Source organism: Gopherus flavomarginatus, chromosome 6 (assembly GCF_025201925.1).
Source record: "Gopherus flavomarginatus isolate rGopFla2 chromosome 6, rGopFla2.mat.asm, whole genome shotgun sequence".
In the NCBI taxonomy this organism is placed as follows: Eukaryota; Metazoa; Chordata; order Testudines; family Testudinidae; genus Gopherus; species Gopherus flavomarginatus.
Genome location: NC_066622.1, coordinates 97,741,583 through 97,760,311, shown reverse-complemented (window position 1 = coordinate 97,760,311; position 18,729 = coordinate 97,741,583). Strand labels below are relative to the sequence as shown.

At 44.0% G+C, this 18,729-nt stretch overlaps 1 protein-coding gene across 3 annotated transcripts in view; it reads left to right on the top strand.

The window, feature by feature from the left end:
• Nucleotides 1–18,729, top strand: part of UNC5B (unc-5 netrin receptor B) — a 149,613-nt gene that overhangs the window by 14,208 nt on the left and 116,676 nt on the right. The gene's annotated exons all lie outside the window — the stretch shown is intronic.

Here is an 18,729-nt window from a genome sequence, read left to right as displayed (position 1 = left end):
AAGAGAAGAGCCAGAGACCCTTTAGCATAATGCACAGACAGATGCAGAGTGCTGAAACGGGGAGGGCTTTCTCTTTTTTAGGAAGCAATACTGTGGGCAAAACCTGTTAGCAGCATCCATCAGCTGTTAATGGACATTCATGTTGGTAGCTAGAGGGTTAGTATGCAGATATCAGAAGGAGAGAGCTCTGCCTTCTGCACAGGTATGTGTGTATTTGGAAATGTACATAATTGCTCCAGTTGATAAACACATGTACATGATTTAGCCAAACAAACACCATCTAACACTTTCCCGGTCGACTTGGCTACTTTATGTTGGTTACATGAATATATTGGGCCAAATCGTGCAGCTGTTACACAGGCAAAACTTCCACAGAGTTTTCTGGGGGATCTTCTGAAGTGAGAACTGCAGGATTTGGCCCATTGACTAGTATTTCCTTGTGTGTGTTGTAGGCATTGGGCTACTCTTAAAGTTGTATCTTTTCCCATTAAAGGTATGTGACTTTGCTTAAGGTGCAGCTGCTGCCATTGTTTCAGATCCCTGGTAGAGGAAGAAACCCACCAGCAGCAGAGAACAGCTGCTGCTGCCTGGGCTCCCCTCCACCGCTGACTTTGTATTACACATTTTAGCATTTTGTTGTCCACTGGTCTATGCAACCCAAGTGGCTAGCCTTGGAGTTCTCAGGTCTTCCAAGGGCACTGTGCTTACCTGGACATGCCAGCCAGAGTGCTGTCCTGGATAACATGGTTGTCGTCCCACCTGATTCCTTCACCAATGGGCAGTAGCAGAGACTGACCTCCCTAACTGTCCCTCCCCAACTCCTGCTTCAAAAGCTGAACTTCACTTCCACCTTCTGGTTTCCCAACCCATCTAATGGTTGGTTCCTCAGAGGACATGGATCTCTCAAACAGGTGATAGTTTCAGCTGGCAGGAGGTGGCCAGTGAGAGTTCCATGAGTCCATGAAGGCAAGAGGACCCGGATATAAATGGGGAGGCTGCTGGATAGGGCTGTCCGTGAAAACTTCCCCAGAGCCCCACAAAACCTAGAGCTGGGCTTTGCTTCTCATCCTGTTGGCTGACAACCAAGGCACTAAAATAGCCTTGCCACGTAGGAACAGATTCATTTGGTTTGGTATATTTTCCTCTGGCAATAGGTTAGACTGGATACTACTTAGTACAGCTTAAAAAACCTGTATAAAGCACTGCCAGATAGTGTACTCCATGGGGAGTGGGCTGGGTAAATTCATTTGTAACTCAAGATGCTGTCAGCTGATGCCTGAAACCATGAGAGTTGGTCAGCCTTACAACTTTTTAACTTAGCTAATATATATGAGTGTATGTGCCATATCCCACTCTGTCAAATGTCAGCATTGGTATTGGTTGGGAACATTATAAAGGCAGCACATTCAGTCCTTGGCGAGGAGGATCCTTGCTTTACTGAACAACTACTCTGACTGAGACAGAGATGCATTTGTGGAGTCCTACCTAATCCTTTGGTGAAATGATGGGGACTTCAATAAGGAGGAGACTTAAAGCAAGCAAAAGGCTGGGAAGGGGACCTTGGAACACTGCATGGAGTTTGGAAGATGCTGAGGAAAGGGAGAGGATGGAAACATCTTTTTGACATCCAACTTGACCACCTTGAATTCTCTCTTCCTCTTCCTGACACATGCTTTTCTCTCAGTACCAGCTTCTCTTGGTCCAGCTGGACTCATGTCTCCTGGAGACGCTCCATTAGGTACTCTGGAGGTGTGGGAGCCAAGAGGGTAGAAATCTGCTCCTGCTTTTTCCGCCTCTGGGTTAATTTCTATTCCGATACTATTCTTTTCATTTAACTTACTGTCTTGGCCAAGCAGCAAATGAGCCAAATTCCCAGACTTGTTAAAGAGATGTCATTTTTCTCATGGTTTGATTGTGTAATAGATTATAATAGCTTTGAAATACAGGTAATCAAAAAAAACATTGAGATGGTGCCAAGAGACTTCTATTGTCTCCACAGGAGACACACAACCTCTGGTATTGTTCTGTCCCAGGACTTTATTTCTTATACCCCATGGAGACTTACCCATTGTGTGGGACAACTGTTAGCAAAACAGTGAACTCTGTTGTATTTTTGACAGGCTATGTTTTGCTGCATCATTGATTTGCTATATTTTCATTGGCTTAGAGAACAGACTGTCCTTCAGCCAACTAGAGAGTGGTTTATCCATAAAATTGCAGAGCAAAGCCCTATGTTTATCCACAGAGTGGGTACAGCACAGGCAAATGTTAGGGCAAACTTCCCCACTCTGACCTGAAGGGACAACCTCTAGGGGCAAGGAGGTAGGCAGTCCTCTGCAGAGACTGGCAATTAGGCTGCTAATTAGTGCCAATTATGGTGGTGGTTCCTGTAATGTGGACATTCTGTCCACTGGGACCTGGCCTGAGGCCACCAGGTCTTTTCACACAGGCCACTACCCAGCCCAGATACAAGCCACTTTCAGTCATTTCCTCCACCCTCTGTTTACCCTAAATAAACAGTAAGGACTGTGAATACAACACAAAACATAGTTTCTAATTTGGCTGATTTATTTTTAACTCCCTTCAGACAGTGCTGCAGCGTTTTGCATTTTGGGTCATATTTTGAAGGTTTTTTCCCCCTGCAAACATGAGGGCTAGAGACTTCTCTTTCAATGAACGCTTAGACTCTCCCAGCACAATTTATGCAGCAATTATGTGGCTGCATAATCATTCTGCATACGCCCTGCCTTCAGTATTTCCTCCCTTGAGTTTGGTCCCCTCACCCGATTCTCAGCAGGGCTCACCTAGAGGACTTCTCTTTTCAATCTTAAAATTAAGCCAGGGAGCAGTGTCCTATACTGTTGGTCTGAAGAATACTAAACTTAAATCCATTACAAACAAGCTGTCTTGTTACTGCTGTGAGGTGTCTGGGATACTTGCATCAGGAATTGCACATTTTATCTTGCTTCAGGGGCCCTCTTGGGAAAACATCTTGAAACCAGATAGTACAAAGTAACAACTTGAAATGGCCACTAAATAGATAGCGAGCTGGGGCAGTGAGAGGTTAGTTAGGAAGAGACTAAGGGCTCTCTTTAAGCCTCTGACCTTGCTGCATATTGTCACTTCTTCCCTGCCTTCAGCCAGAGAGAGGACTTTAAGGTCTCTAACTATATGAGTTAGACCCCGTTAGTTCTGTATGGGGGTAGCCATGTTAGTCTGTATCCACAAAAGCAACAAGGAGTCTGGTGGCATCTTAAAGACTAACAGATTTATTTGGGCATAACCTTTCGTGGGTAAGAATCCTCACTTCTTTGGTTTTTTACCCACAAAAGCTTATGCCCAAATAAATCTGTTAGCCTTTAAGGTGCCACCAGACTCCTTGTTGTTCCCCTCAGTTCTGTGCCTGATGTTTGCTTTTCAGGGCTGCTGAAATCCCATTAGAAACTTGGAGATGACTGGACAGTATGTGTTTGTAGCTGTTTTCTGTTAGAACTTTGTCCTTTTATTGGAGGTCTGGTGAGAGAGATTCTAGGCTGAAGGCCTGTGCCTGCCATTATTTTATGGAGCTCTTTCCTGGAATTTTATACGTTTTGGGAGAAAGAGTCTGTTCTTGGTCCCTGCTTCACTGGGATTGAAATAGCTTTTAATATACTGCCAGAATTACTGTTCATGGTGATAGCAGGGGGTGGGGAAGATGAGAGTGAGATGGGGAGGGATTTAAGCAAAGCTAGAGTTAACTGTCTTTTCTCGTTTTGTTTTGTTTGTTTTTTTATTTTCCAAAAAATCCCTGACAGCTCCTCCTCCTGCCTCCCCATTCTGAACCAAAGGTCAGAATAGTCTGACTCCCAAGCATTATGTCAAGAACAGTTAGTGTAAGTGATGGGCTTAGGGCCATTAGAACAAACCCACCATCTGCTGTTCCCCCCAGAAGTTGCATAATCTTACAGTAGATTGAGTGTTCTGATGGATTCGGGGGACAACAGTGGGGCTGCTCTGCTGGCAGATTCTTCCCAATATGCCTTTGGGGCCTGGTCTACACTGGGGGGAAGGGGGGATCGATCTAAGATACACTACATGTGATAAATCGATCCCCGATAGCAGGGCCGCCCGGGGGGGGCAAGTGGGGCAATTTGCCCCAGGCCCTTGCGGGGCCCCCATGAGAGTTTTTCAGGGCCCCTGGAGCGGGGTCCTTCACTCGCTTCGAGGGCCCCAGAAAACTCTCGCGGGGCCTGGGGCCCCTGGAGCTTCTTCTGCTCTGGGTCTTCAGCGGCAATTTGGCAGTGGGGGGTTCTTCTGCTCCAGGACCCGCCGCCGAAGTGCCGGGTCTTCGGCAGCAATTCGGCGTCGGGGGCCTCCCACCACTGAAGACCCCAGGCCCGCTGAATCCTCTGGGTGGCCCTGTCCGATAGATCAATCACTACCCGCCGATCCGGTAGGTGGTGTAGACGTACCCTGGGTGATCACACTGTTACAGGGTTTACAGCCCCCATTGAACTCCTTCCCTGGCCTGTTGGTTTTTACTGTAGTTTAAGTTCAGAGATAAGCATTAACTGACCACATAGTAAGTGTTGCTGTTTTGTATGTTCATGTGTTCCAGCTTTTGTTTCAATGTTTATGAAAACAAGGAACCATTTGCACTGCCTGGAACCAAATATAGCCCAAGTAAGCAACGCGTGAGCTTCCCGCTCTCTGTCAGTGTGCCTCAGTCCTGGCCTGTAACACCCATGGCGTTCCAGTCCTATAGCCTTGCAGTTTCAGTCTTGGTTTTCTTTGGAGCGCAGGCTGTGCTGAATTGTGTAGTGTATTTTAATAGAGCAAATAGGCACTAGGCATTATTGGATTTCTCTGACCTTTTAACACAAGTCAGGTCTGAACTCTGGTCTCTAGAAGGAAATTCCTAGTTCTTTATCTATCTTAGGTTTTTTATATAGCATTTGTCAGTGTGTGGCATATAAGTGACTGCCCAGTGAGCCTCTCCTCAAATTCCACCATTTTGGATGTTTCCTTTTTCTGCTGAGGAATCCTGTGTGAATAGTCTCCACCCTCTTAAAAGCCCATCTCTGAAGTGTCTCTGAGTAAAATGAAAATGGCAGTCAATAAGAGTTTGGAAATGGCTGGTGCAAAATTTGGGTCTTGACACTGGTCTACACTACAAACTTATGTCAGTATAGCTAGGTTGTCAGAATATCCACAACCCTGAGCGATGCAGTTACAGCGACAGAACTCCCAGCATAGACAGCACTATGTCGACGGGAGTGTCTTCTCCCATCAACGTAGCTACCGCCTCTCAGGGAGGTGGAGGACCTACAGCGAAGGGAAAAGCTTTCCTGTCGGCATTGATAGTGTCTTCACTAAGCGTTACAGTGGCACAGCTGCAAGGGTAGACAAGCCCATAGTTAGAACTCATGGAGCCGGTGTCAGCTCTCAGAGGTTGTGGATGAAAATCCTTGTGTTTACAGGCTAGGCTGAGACTGCCACCAGCTGGCGGCATTAGGCCACACACTGTGTAACTTCGATAAGCACCAGCTTTGTTTGTCTGTCTTAAGTGATGCCTTTAATTGCAGCTTAGCAAACTAAGGTAACATGCTGACCCTCAAGACCTTTTCCCCTCTTCGTGTGTGTGTGTGTGTGTGTGTGTGTGTGTGTGTGTGTGTGTGTGTGTGTGTGTGTGAGAGAGAGAGAGAGAGAGAGAGAATATGTGTGTTTTCTTGAAGCATTTATAAAATTGTTCTTATTACACTATCATAGAAATCCTGGGTAGCTATCCTGGATACTTGCGTGGTATTAGCCAGTCAGATTCCTCCTTTCATGCACCAGTTTGAAACAAAGCCTTCTGTTATCATTATTAAAGAACGTGGGATTTTACTGAAGGGATGTCACAACATTTAGCTCACCCTCCTACTCCCGTTGCCCCCTGGGACAATTCACTCAACTGTCTCTGATCAGGAGAGGGAGTGTCTAATGTAGTGTTAAACCCCAGTAAGAATACTGGCATTGGACATTAGTGGTGTGTCTCCAGTAGGACAACTGCATACACGTTTTTGCTCCTCTGGTGGACGCTGCAGAGCAGACATAGAACTAGTACTTAACTTAGAGCTGGGTTAGACCAGGTGGCAAATGCCTAGTGAAGCAGTCTGGGAGAAATATTTTGAGGTGATTTATCCAAGGACGAGGCTGATCTCAGACTTGGTCATCCATCAAAAAATTATGATTGTCACAATTTTTTTGAATCCTGGATTTAGCCATGTGCATGCTTCTTCAATTGCAACAGTGCAAGCTAAAGGGGAGTTTGAGCAAAACTGCAGGCCTAGTAAACAAATCATCCGTTTCTTTTGCTGTTCACTGGTGGGTTTGCAAGAAAACCAAGGCAGGTGGCCCAGTTTTCATTTTCAGCCTAGATAAAATCTTCCAGGCAGCTACTCATGATTTTTAAGTGGTGTCCTGCACCTTCTCTGGCAGACCTTGAGTGGATCACCCCCCTTCCATAGCCAGAAGGAATACTCTGAGGCTCACTTTGCTGAGTTGTCCTCAGACTGCTAACTTGAAGGGGAGTAGGGTTGCCAGGCGTACAGTTTTCAACCAGAACTCCTGGTCGAAAAGGGACCCTGGTGGCTCAGGCTGCTAAAAGTCTGGTTGTACAATGTCTTGCTCAGCACAGCTCCTGGAAGCAGCTGGCATATCCCTCTGGCTCCTAGGCGCAGGGGTGGCCAGCGGGGGCTCCGCACACTGCCCCGCCCCTGCTCCTGCTATGCCACTCCGAGCACTGGCTCCGCAGCTCCCATTGGCCAGGAACTGTGGCCAATGGGAGCTGCAGGGGTGATGCCTGTGGACGGGAGCAGCACGTGGAGCCCCTTGGCTCCCCCTGCGACTAGGAATCAGAGGGACATGCTGGCCACTTTCTGGAGCCACCTGAGGTGGTGCTGCCCAGAACCCGCACCCTGAACTCCCTCCCACACGCCAACCTTGTGCCCCAGCTCTGAGCCCCCTTCCACACCCATAGTCCTGGAGCCTGCACCCTGAACCCCATCCTGTGCCCTAATCCCCTGCCTCAGCCTGGAACCTCCTCCTGCACCCAAACTCACTCCTGGATCCTGCACCCCCTCCTGCATTCTCTCCCACTCCCCAACCCCCATGCCCCAGCCCTGAGTCCCCTCCCACGCTCCAAACCCCTGCCTGAGCCTGGTGTCCTCTCCCACACTCTGAGCCCCTCGGCCCCACTCCCCAGCCTGGAGCACCCGCCTGAACCCCAAACCGCTCATCCCTGGCCCACTGCAGAGTCTGCACCCCCAGCCAGAGCCCTTGCCCCCACCCCAGCACCCTGCCCAGAGCCCTTTCTCACACTCCAAATCCCTCAGTCCCACCCCTGAGCCCCTTCCTGCACTCAAGCCCCTCATCTCCGGCCTCACCCCGGGCCCTACACCCCAAGCTGGAGCCGTCACCCCCGGCCACACCCCAACATCCTTCCCCAGCCCAGAACCCTTTCCCACACTCCAAATCCCTCAGCCCCACCCCTGAGCCCCCTTCTGCACCCCAAACCCCTCATCCCCAGCCCTACCCCAGAGCCAGCACCCCAAGCCAGAGCCCTCCCCCCAACCCCCTGCCCCAGCCCCGTGAAAATGCGTGATTGAGCAAAGGTGAGGGAGAGTGAGTGATGGAGGGAGGGGGGATGGAGTGAGTGGGGTGGGACCTCAGAAAAAGGGGAGGGACAAGGTGGGGCCTCAGAAAAGGGATGGGGCAAGGATGTTCAGTTTTCTGCTATTAGAAAGTTGGCAGCCCTAAAGGGGAGTGATTTAGGGCTCAGTCTAAAGCCCACAGAAGTCAATGGACAGGCTAGGCTGGCCTTCACTTCAGTGAGTATTGGATCAGGCACTTATTTTCAGTGGCCTTTGATTCACTTGCAAAAACAAAGCATGCTGGAGTTCTACTTACAGAGCAGATTTTCTGTTCAGCACTCACTTATTGCCTCACTTTCTCTCTGTCTCCATACACACATGACTTATTGGATGGGTTTTCATTAGTATTTATGTACTAGCTGTAAGGGAATGCAGCAGCTCCAGCCTGACTGTTAATGACCCTTTCATGCAATAGCAAAGATCACTTAGCTGACTCAGTTGAAGAGTTTTACTGCCAGCCTGTCCATCTCATTCTGCCTATGTCTGTCTTATTCCTTTAGAAAGTGATCTAGAAATGTCTATGATTTTCACTTAGAGCAAGTGTGTGTGTGTTTAGAGAGAGAATGCAAAATATGTGCCTACAAGGCTTAAGTTGTAGAGTTAAAACAAAAAATGGAGGAAATGGAAATAGTTATGGTTCCTACAGTTTAGCTACACTGTATGGTTTGTGTGCATTGAATTATGCCTTCAGCCCCAATGAAATACAGGTTGCAGAATTGGGCCCTAATTATGCAACTTAATATGTCGAGTAGCATTTTCCCATGCAAAGGTCCCACTGAATGTAAATGGCACTACTTGTGTGAATAAGTGCTACTGACTGTGAGTGAAGGTTGCAAAATTGGACCCTTAAGGAAAACAGAAATAAAAACAACTCTGCATTATCCTGATTCTTTACAACATTAACTGTGTAGCCTTTATATCACAGGCACATAATTGCTTGTATTTAACTTCCTAGGCTTAAAAAAAAAAGGGAGTAACAGTTGGTGGTGGGGAACCATGAATAAACTATCCTAAAGTGGACTTCCTGGAGGAACAGGTACATCCCTTCTATTTACTCTACTCATATGTCTTTGAAATATATACTCCTTTAACCTCGCCATTTGTACATGTGCTTTGCGTGGTTATTTCAGGGTATTGTTTTTAAACATTTTGGGTGGTTTGATTTTTCAAAATTTCTTGTGAATGATTTTCAGTTTTTTCAATTGAAAACCAAAACTGAAAACTTTAAGATCTTTTAAAAAAGACTAAAACTTCAACCACAATGAACATTTTCTGCCCAAAAAAAAAAAAAGAAAGAAAATTGTTTTGGTCAAAAAGCCATTTTTCCTCAAAACAATGTTCTGACAATAAAGTTTCAACCTGCTGTACATTTAAGGAGTGTGTGCTGAATGTAGCTACTAAAGCAGCATTTATTTACAAGTCTCTGTGGAGTCACACAAAAAGAGACTGCAGCAAAGGTGTGTGTGGATCCCTTGCTAATCAGGGACTGGAGGGGCCAAGAGATGCTAGGAAGCAGCCATGGAAACCAGGGATGAAATCCTGGCACTATTGAAGTCAATGGCAATATTCCCAAAGGCCAAAATTTCACTCCAGGTCTCCAGCTGTTCATCTCATATTTCCCTGGAGAATGTCTGGGGGCTGTAGGCATTCTGGGGCACAGTGCACAAGGATCAGGGAAGTTTGAAGGGATGTGTAGTCATATAGATCATATCTTCTTGTAATATCGCTGGTAATATTAACACTTTTTGTACCATGAAAGAAGGTCCTTATTACATCTAATTCTGTTAATGGAGTTTACATTAGCTCGCAGCATTATTGAGGGGCATAGTCTTTTTGGGGTCCCCTTGTCATCCACTTAGAATGGGCCAGCAGGAAGCCTTTTCACAGAAATGCAAGGACAGCTGTTTTCTGGCTTTACAAAAAATATACGTATAATATGTTGGCTGCTATCCTGCTTCTAGTACAATCTGCTGAGTGATGTGATAATTGAGTGAAGTTCAGTGAGAGAGAGAAACAATTGCCCTGCTGGTTGCAAAGTGATCCAAGCATTATTATCCCTGGGTGGTTACTTTTTAAACTTGATTGATCAGACTTTTTGCTATATATTAAGATCTCCATTGTCTGTACATTACTGCACTCCTTTAAATCTTCTTAGCATATGTGCAGCATGCCTCAGTGGCACGTGACTAGGATTCATCACTGTATTTGGTCCACTGGTTGGATCATTCGTTTCCCTGGCCCGGGCTGGGTACCGAAGGGGAGTGCTATGTGAATGCCGGACCATGACCCTCACTCCTTTAAATGATGAAGAGCAAAGTAATCCAGTTTCTCCCCTTACCCTAGTGCCTGCCTATTCGGACTGCTTGCTTCTCTCCATGCTGAGTTACCTGGCTGCTACCTCTTCTCCAAGATTTTTTTAAAAGTTATATTATCTTCTCTTTCCTGATTCCTGATGCTTATCTGCCTTTTTCAAGTGGGTTTTCATTGACCTGCTAAGTCACTTGTCCAGAGACTGGAATGTGTCCCAGGATTTTTGCATGGCTGCAGAATCTCCTTTAAAGAGTCCTGGTGACAGGTGCCACAGCTGAGTGGGGAACTGAAAACCCATTTCTAAGTGGGAGCCCACTTCCAAGGAGGTACCTGAGGATTAAGTTGGAAAATGTTTTTTTTCTTAAAGGAGAGAGAGAGTTTTCCATATAAATTAAACGGGATGACCTTGATTGGGATCATACACTGTGCAGTGGGGTCACTCAGTTCCAGGCTGTGGAGCTCTAAGACCTGTGCTAAGGGTGTGTGGGCACTGGCCCTTAGGTGCTGGTGCTTCCTGAGCTGGCAGAAGTCAGAGTAGTCAGTAAAAAGCAGTTCCAGCTGGAATTGTTTGGGGACTGAACTCTAGTATTGGGGCTGGAAGTAGCTTATGAACAAGGACACTGCTGCTCCTTTCTTGAGTATTTTGCTGTTCCTTTATTTTATTTATTTATTTTCTTGTTCTGATCCAGTTAAAATCCTTGTAGCTAATTTAAGGGCATGGGTGGGTGGGTTGGTTTTTGAGAGACATAAGAAAAATAGATGGCAAAGACGGAGTCCTTTTTGGAAACAGCAAGCTGATCTGAGATGCAGCATTAAAGAAGAAGAAGAAAAAGAAAGTAAAATAATGGTAAAAGTGACTACATGTGTGTGTGGGAAATAGAGGGTCTCTACTTTTATGAAAAAGCAAGTTGGTTTTTCCCCACAAAAGCTGTTGTAGGGTTTTTATGCCAATAACATAGGAGGAGATAGTCACATAAAAACATCCATTATCCCAACTCTGGTTGAAAAAGAGGTAATTGCAGCCCTGAAATATGTATAGATTTCTCTAAGTGAGGAACAGTAAGTTCTCCAAGCAAATTTCCTAACTGCGAGAGATCTTTGATTTAAAAAAACAAAGGGATAGGGAAAATATCTGATTTTCCTGGCTAGTCCTAGAAGGCTGTTCATACCTGTCATCTTGGTAACCACCTAATTCTACTAGAAGCCTTCAGGAGTGGTTCTGTATCTGGGACCAGAGTCCAGAACTAAGAGAGAGGCTGTTGAGTGTTGTTCACAGAAAGAAACTGAACCTAGAAGCCATGGTGAATATTGCTTTGGTGGTGAAGTCCCTGAGAAATGTATTGCAGTTCAAGAGAGCCCTTACACATCCCGTAAAGCAGTGCCTCTCAACCTTTCCAGACTATTGTACCCTTTTAGGAGTCTGATTTGTCTTGCACACCCCCAAGTTTCACCTCACTTAAAAACTACCTGCTTACAAAATCTGACATAAAAATACAAAAGGGCCACAGCACACTATTACTGAAAAATTGCTTACTGTCTCATTTTTACCATATAGTTATAAAATAAATCAATTGGGATATAAATATTGTACTTACATTTCAGTGTATAGCATATAAAACAATATAAACAAGTCATTGTCTGTATGAAATTTTAGTTTGTACTGCCTTCATTGGTGCGTTTTATGTGGCCTATGGTAAAACTAGGCAAATATCTAAATGAGTTGATGTACCCCTGGGAAGACCTCTATGTACCCCTGGTGTATGTGTACCCCTGTTTGAGAATCACTGACATAAAGGAAGGAAGCCCATTGGCAAGGCCCCCAGGAAGACATCAGCAAGCTGGAGGGATCTATTTTTCTATTCTTTGGGTATCATCATCCAGAGCAATGATTTTTCAATAAGCTAAAGTGCAGGCTCTGTGATGAGAGAATATCCAACTTATACGGGAACAAGAATTAAACGAATTCCTGTGTATTTTTGCATCTGTGAATATATCACACCAGCTATGGGACTCTGAAGGCAAAAACTGTGCCTGTGCATAATGAGATAAGTTGTGATTTATACCACTTGTGAGAATTGTTTGTGGTACAGGATCAATGAGATGCTAATGTTCCATATTGGGTTAATGTAAATATAAATAATGTAAATAGAAGGATGGATATTGATACAGGTGCTGGAATAGCTGTAATTTCTAAAGAAATGCACAAGCCAAAATTTGCTAATATTAAACTAAGAACTGAAGCTATATTTAAAAACTATAGTCAAGGTGAGATGAATAGTGTAGAATGCCTTCCAGGTGACTGTAAAATACAATGATATTTGTTTTTTGTTTTATACCATTAATTGTTACAGAGGCAAGTGGTCCTTCACTAATTAGCAGAAATTGACTTCACAAGATTAATCTGAATTGGCGCCCAATACACACATTTTAGATCTAGTAAAGAAATTAAGAGAAAAGTGTGAATCTCTTGTAAAAGCTATAATAAAGAAACTGCACATTACATTGCCATTCCAAAACTACGGAAGGCTCATCTTGTGCCTTATGGTTTGTGAGGTTATGTAAAAAGGCAATTAGGATGAGAGAACCATGGGAAAATTTCACGTATAATTCAGTGAATGGGTTACACTGATTGTGTGTTTCTACTACTGATGGAAGTGCAAGTAGGTGTGGGTACTAGAAAGGCATTCTAAATCCCTGGATCGGGGCAGATCAGTATCCAGTTCCAAAACCACATGATTTATTTGGTTTAGATGGTAAACTCTTGAGGGCAGGATTGTCTACTATTTTGTTTTGTACAGTGTCTATAGCAGTGGGTCCTTGATCTTGGTTGGTCCTTACTGCTACCATACAAAGCAATTAATTATGATAAATTGGCAGAAGAGATCGAGTTCATAAAACTTAACCTATCTCAAGCATATTGACAGATGGCAGTAGAGCCAGAATCTTAAAAAATCTTATAGTGAACCCACACCAAAGGGTTAGTCAGATGCGAAAGTCTTTCAGGCAGTGTAGCTAGGGCCTAGCCATATTTCAAAGAACAATGGATCAAGTTCCTCAATCTTTGAACCATGTTGTTTATTGATATGACATTAAGAACACTTGAGAAACCTTGAAGAGGTTCTAAAAAGGCCACAAAAATATGCATTTAGAAGTAAGGAAATAAAGTGTGCTTTCTTCCAGAAGCAAGTTGGTTATTTAGGGTATAGCACAGATGCTGTAGAGGGGCTATATCCCTTAAAAGAAAAACAAAAAAAAACCCAGAAGCTTCTGAGAATGTGACCGTAGTTCATAATGTTTCAGAGTTGAGGTCATGTTTGGCTATGTTAAACTATTCTGGAGGCTTCATACTGAAATTGTCTGCATTAGTAAACTCAACATCTTATTTTTTATAGAACAATGCAAAATGGGTTTGAACCAACAAGTAAAATAAGACTTTTGGGGAAGCAACAGCAAAACAGAGTACTTGTGATGTTTTTGGTAATCTTTAGTCCAGAGCTTCCCTGCCTGTTAGCATGCAGTACTTTTCCAGTAGAATAGGAACTATAATTTCCAACACATGCGAAAGTGGAACAGGAAACCGATAGCATTTGCATTAATGAAAGCTGGAAAGAATTCACTCAAATGAAGAGGAGCACTAGATGTTATTTTTGAAGTAATTGCATTTAAAGAACATTTATTAGGAAAGAAATTTACCCTGTTAATTGATCAAAAGCTTTTGGAAAAGATAGTAGGCCCAAAGCAAGTATTCTGTCTCGGGTAGTAGCCAGGATTCAGAGGAGGGCTTTAATTTCAGTAGCATATCGGTACAGTGTGGAGTATAAGTGTTCAGTGCAACTTGAAAACAATGATTCATTAACCCAATTGTCACTAAAAGTAGAGACCCAGCTAGAAACAGAATCATTATATAGTAGTATCTCTTTCTTAGAGGATCTTCCCATTACTGCAAAAGAATAAGTAATAGAAACTAAGGAATTTCCTGTTTAAAGACTGCAATATTCTCTTTGTGGCTGGTGAAATCATATAATGAATGAGAAATTTTATTTTTGCTCTTCTAGGAAAAATTGAATGTTCAGAGAACAGTTGTTTACAATGGGGTGCAAGAGTGGTGATACCCGAAAGCTTTAACGATAAGATGCTGTTTGAATTATATGACTATTCCCCAGGCATACTGGAAAGAAAAAGGGTTGGCTAGAAGTTATTTTTGGTGGTGAAACTTAGATCAAGATATTGAAGGAGAAATTAAGTAATGTGAACTCTCTAGTCATCACTGATGTGTGTCACAAACCGTTCCATGTAATCTGTGTAAGTCTGCCACTAAGCCTCGGCAAAGAACACATGCTGATTTTGGTAGAGTACGTACTGATTTTGGTAGAAAAGAATTAGTAAATGTGTTTAATGGTAGTTACAACAAGGTGACCAGAAGTGGTACATGTGTCAACCTCTGTTGGGGATTGGAGGAAACTTTTCTTGGGAGCAGATTATTTCATAACTGTCTACTGCTGAGTTTCTTGCATCTCCCCTAGAGCATCTGCTTCTGGCCACCTTTGGAAACAGGACAAGGGCTGGATGGACCCACTACTCTGATCCAGTATGGCAGTTTTCATATCACACACACTTCTGGTACCAACTATGTCTGCTGCACATGATTTGTCTGAAGAAATAGTTTGGAATAACAATTCAGATGGTTTCAGAGGGATTTCAGATTTTCCTCAAGAAGAATGTAGGAAAACACACTAGATCATCTACTTCTTATTCAGCATCGTATGGGTTAACAGAATGCTTTGTGTAGACACTTAGAATCATTAGAGGAAAAACAAGGGTAGAACCCGCCAAAGCTGTATTGCAGACTGTGTTTTATTGTATAAGTCAGCACTACAGACCACTACACAGAAAACTCCAGCAGAGTTATTTCTTAAACATCAGTTACGAACCAGATTCAATTTGCTTGGACCAGACATAGCAAAAAAACTAGATGAAAAACAGCAGAGAGCAAGGAACCCACAACATAAGCCTCAGAGATTTTTATCTAGAACAAAGGGTATTAATTTTTAATTACAAGGGAGGAGAAAAGTGTGGGGGGAAGAGGTTAGAAAGGTGTTGTAAGAAAGGTATTGAGATCAGTGACATGCCTGGCTGAGGTAAATGGAGCTATAATGAAGAAGTGTATTGTTACTGAAGGCTCAGAAAATAGAAGAGGAATTTAAATGGATGCTTACCATGTAATTACGATGAAAGAAAATTGTTCTCCTTTTCATTGGCCTGATGATGGTATCAATGTCAATATAAATGCAGAAAATGAATCTAAAGATGCAAATGTTGCTATAGAGAATGAACTGGAGAAGCAAGTGACAACTGCTCTTCCTGACATGCCCGTCCAACCAAAAGTCTAAACCTATAATTTAAAAATGAGGGAGGAGAGTGGTATGCGAAGCGCTAAGAACTGTGGTTACTGCACCTTTAAAACCTGGAACGTTCTGGATACAGAGTTCAAAACGAGAGTCTCATCGTTTGGAAGCAATTGCAGTGAGAGTTGGTTGGAAACCAGACCCAAGAACGCAGCAAGGAGGGATGTAGCTTGCAAGCAAGGGCCCTCTCACTGGCTTAACTGACTTAATCAGAGTAAGAAAATAAACCGAAGTCCTCGTAGCTGGCTGACATAGCTGGCTGACTGTTTTTTGGGAGACATAACAGCCCAGTGGAACAGCAGCAAAAAAAGCCAGGATCAGAGTGTCACTGCAGTAAGGGTGTGAGCAAGCCAGACATCTTTTAGGCCTTGTCCACATGGGAAAACGTTTCCAATTATACAGATGCTGTATACAGGCATTACCCTCACCGTGTGTAGACATTTTCCTGTATAAGAGTGGGGTTTTTGTGGCTTAACTTGAACTCCTTCGCAAGAGACATAAACTAACTTGAAAAACACTTATTTTCTGGTGTAAAAATGTCTATCTTCATGGGGTGGGTGGTGTGTTCATATCATATCTGCTTAAATTCACACATTAAGTTATGCCAAAAAATCTTCCCTGTGTAGACACAGCCTTAGAAGATCCTTAATGTACCATGGCTCTGGTGTGGATGAGGTAGCCTCTCTGGCTGGGTGTGCCAAAGGGGAAGAGAGACCAGTGAAATCAGACAGCTGGCTACTGAAGTCCAGATGTGGGGAGAGGGCCAGACAGCCAGAGGTGAAGAAATTAGTGAAATGGGAGCACAAGTCTGCCATCTTCCTCTCCTCCACTCTCTGTGCAACAGGAAAACAACCTATTTACCTTTTTAACAACTGTATGAACTTTGCATTGGTGGAAGATGAGAGGTTGACAGCCTTGGAGCCTTGAATCCTCTATCTTACCACTAAAAATAGGCACTGCATGGACAGTAACAGTGAAAGCTGCCCCACCATTAAGCCCAACTACTAGCCTGGAGGGGTCTCTAGTCTCCAGGCCCACTCAGTTGACATTTCTCAGATTTGTTTTTTTAAGATTCAATAAATTCAATCAGTAGAACTTATAAATGCATCTTATATACACGCTGAACATTTTGGCTCTGCTGAAGTGTGTTGTGAATATAGTATCTGATAGGTCCTCTGCCACAGAGTCTATATCCAGCCCTTTCGTGGAGTTAGTTTAGTAGGTTTTTCTCTCTACAACTATCTGAACATACTATACTTTTGTTCCTCAGATAAGGAGCATCACAAATGTAAATATACATTCTAGATGACACTTTACTTAAAGGTTTATGGTGTTTTACTCTGTTTTTAAATGTTCATAAATTGATTGCATAGTCTTTTTTTGGCAGAGGGGAGCTAGGATATATGTGTGTGTGCTTGCATGATGTTATTACAGTAGACACCTCTAAACATGTATCAGTGTTAGCCTGTGACAATTAAACACCCACAGCATAAGGATGGAAGTTTTGCCTTCATGGACAGAGGCGTCACTGTGCCTGTTAGTGAAGATAATTGAAAAGGGCAGTGCTGGGAGACATTGTGGTTTTACATACATGTGCATTAAACTCCAGCTGGGAAAGTGGAGAGCAGGAGTAAGTAAGTTGGGCCAGGTGGAAAGGGTTTTGCTGGCAGCTGGTGAAGCCTGCATGGGTCATGGAGAATTCTTTGTGTTTTGTGAGCAAAGCGGAAGGTTGTGGTGTTGAGAAACCAGTGTAATGAATGGGCAGAACTTTTGTAGATGTTTCTTCCATTGTTTAGTTTTGGAGCTGGCAGAGCTGAAATATGTTGGCCTAGAAAGGGTGCAGGGAGTTTCTTGAGCAGGAGCACTGGGCGTTAACCTGTAGTAAGGGCCATGTAGTTTTGTGGACAGGAAGCAGTGATTTCCAACAGCTTGTTTTCCCCCCTCCCTCCTCCACATCAAGACTAGGGCTATAAAACCTCAAATTTGAATGGCCTTGTGTTGCTGTTGAGCTGAGAACTCTGTCCCCTTACAGCTTTGCATGGAGGGCTCTAATAGCAGTACCTCAAAGGAAGCCATATCACTACAAAAGAGAGAGTACAGCAAGAGAGGAGGGAGAATTTCCCTGTGCAAATGTGTTCCAGGTCTCCTGATCCCAGCTATGCCATGCCTCCCTAGGCTTCCCATTCTCTCCACTGTAGCATTGTCCCTGACACACTTTGAGCATCTGGCTCAGATAAGGAGGGTTCTGAAGTTCCTCCAAACCGGGGCTTTTCACGTGGCAGAACACTATGGTGATGGAATAGTAGGCCTGGCTTGCCTCCCTCCTTCTCTTGAACTGTACTTCCAGTTATTAGATTTCCTTGTACTGGTGTAGAGAGAGAGGAAAATCCTCACTGCACAGCCATTTGCATCGTTGCTGTATTTCTGTTGTGTAGAGGGAGTGGGAAAATAGCCCTTCTTAATTCCAGGATATCACTAGCAGTTTCTAACTTGTACGCACTCACATCCTGGCTACGGTACACCTACAATCTCTCCAGGTAAGCCTGGAATTACACATAATATGACCGTCTTTGCTGTGGTTGCAGTTAGACAGAAGGATCTTGGTGTGATCACATGAGATCTCTCAAGCTGGGAGTGGTTGCAGTGGATTGAGTTCTTTGCTAGGAGGCTTTGAAGGGAACCCCTGTAAGCTGCAGGAATTGGAGGTGATGAATCAGCAGGTGGGATTCTTGCATGTAAATGTTGAACTACTGTCCTGGTTTGGTGTATGGGAGCACTCAGTACTGCTGGAGGTGTCCCCCTTTCAGAGTTGTAAAACTGAAGTTCTGATCGATAGTGACCATTTTGAAGATCCCAAGTCACTTTTCACAAGCAAGGGGTGGCTAGCTTTGATAGCCTGTCAAAATTCTAGCTATGTCACCTGCCTCCCATCACCACCAGCAACACTTTTGTGTATACTGCCCCTAGCACCCAGCTCTTGGGGATTCTTTTGAGATGAAGGCACCATAAAAAATGTAAGCTATTAGTAATATTAAGGTAGCGTCTAAAGGCCCCAACCCAGGTAGGGACCCCTTTATGTTAGGCACCACACAAACAAAACACAAATTATGAGAGAGCCACAAAGAGCTTGCAATGTAAAGGGCTGGCCAAAGCCCCCTGCTGTTAAAGGGAGTCTTACCATAGACTTGAGTGGGCTTTGGATTGGGTTTTAAGTGGGCAAGGCAGACCAAATATGGGAGAAGATAATAAAATATTTCCTAAGATATCTAGCTGTGTGTTTAATAAAAGGTCTGAACACAGCCACTGCCTGTAACAATAAGAAACAATGCCCCAAGAGAACT